This window comes from Cebus imitator, unplaced genomic scaffold, assembly GCF_001604975.1.
Source record: "Cebus imitator isolate Cc_AM_T3 unplaced genomic scaffold, Cebus_imitator-1.0 Scaffold387, whole genome shotgun sequence".
Lineage (NCBI taxonomy): Eukaryota > Metazoa > Chordata > Mammalia > Primates > Cebidae > Cebus > Cebus imitator.
In genome coordinates this window covers 72,549-74,200 of record NW_016107702.1, presented here as the reverse complement: position 1 = coordinate 74,200, position 1,652 = coordinate 72,549, and positions in this window count along the sequence as shown.

The window sequence follows — 1,652 nt, the reverse complement described above, 5'->3', positions numbered from 1 at the left end:
CCTGGGTTCAGGCAATTCTCCTGCCTCAGCCTCCTGATTAGCTGGGATTACAAGCACGCGCCACCATGCCCAGCTAATTTTTTGTATTTTTAGTAGAGACAGGGTTTCACCGTGTTGACCAGGATGGTCTTGATCTCTTGACCTCGTGATCCACCCGCCTCTGCCTCCCAAAGTGCTGGGATTACAGGCTTGAGCCACCGCGCCCGGCTGAACCCATCCTTTTATCCTTTTATCAGGAACCCACTTCTGAGACAACTAATCCACTCCTATTAATTTAATGGCATTAATTCAACACTTGCTTTGGGGATTAAGTTTCCAATGCATGAGCTGTGTGGGACACATTCATACCATAGCAAACTCTATTCATAAGATTCATTTCTTGTGGAGTCAGATTTGGTATTCTGTGGCTTCCTAGGAATTTGTCCATTTCATTTAAATTATCTAATTTGTTGGCATTCAATTGTTCATAGTATTTCTTTTTAATAATTTTTATTTCTACAAGGTTTATAGTAAAATCTTGACTTTTGTTTCTGATTCTAGTAATTTGAGTCTTTTGGGGGCTTTGTCAATCTAGCTAAACCTTTGCCATTTTGTTAATCTTTTCAAAGAACCAGCTTTTGATTTCATAGTTTTTTTCCCTATTGCTTTTCTGTTCTCTATTTCATTTACTTCTGCTCTAAGCTTTCCTTCTCTCTGGCTTCTTTGGACTGTTATTATCAATTATTGAGAGTGTTGTATGAATATACCACATTATGACTATATATTGGTGACATTTTCTTAAGAATTTTAATTTTCAGCAGGGCACGGTGGCTCATGCTTGTAATCCTAGCACTCTAGGAGGCCGAGGTAGGTAGATCACAAGGTCAAGCGATCAAGGCCATCCTGGCCAACATGGTGAAACCATGTCTTTACTAAAAATACAAAAATTAGCTGGACATGGTGGCGCGCACCTTTAGTCCCAGCTACTAGGGAGGCTGAGGTAGGACAATCGCTTGAACCCGGGAGGTGGAGGTTGCAGTGAGCCAAGATTGCACCACTGCATTCTAGCCTGGCATCAGAGCAAGACTCTGAAAAAAAATTATTTTTTCAATTTTTGTTAAAATTTACCTCATATATTTTGGGTATATGTTGTTAAGTATATACAAGTTCAGAGTTATTGTATATTTCAAGTTAATTGTTCCTTTGTTGTTGTCTGATATACTTTCTTTCTTTCTTTTTTGAGACGGAGTTTTGCTCTTGCTGCCCAGGCTGGAGTGCAATAGCACAATCTTGGCTTACCACAACCTCCGCTTCCTGTGTTCAAGTGATTCTCCTGCCTCAGCCTCCCAAGAAAATGAAATTTTCATTTGGAAAAATTTCATATTTCCAAATGAAATAGAGAATAGAAAAGCAATAGAGAAAAAATTATGGTCAGGCTAGTCTCGATCTCCTGACCTCAGGTGATCTGCCTGCCTCAGCCTTTCAAAGTGCTGGGATTATAGGCATGAGCCACTGCACCTGGACTAATATACTTTATTTCTTTTTTTGTTTTGTTTTGAGACGGAGTTTCACTCATGTTACCCAGGCTGGAGTGCAATGGCGCGATCTCGGCTCACCGCAACCTCCGCCTCCTGGGTTCAGGCAATTCTCCTGCCTCAGCCTCCTGAGTAGCT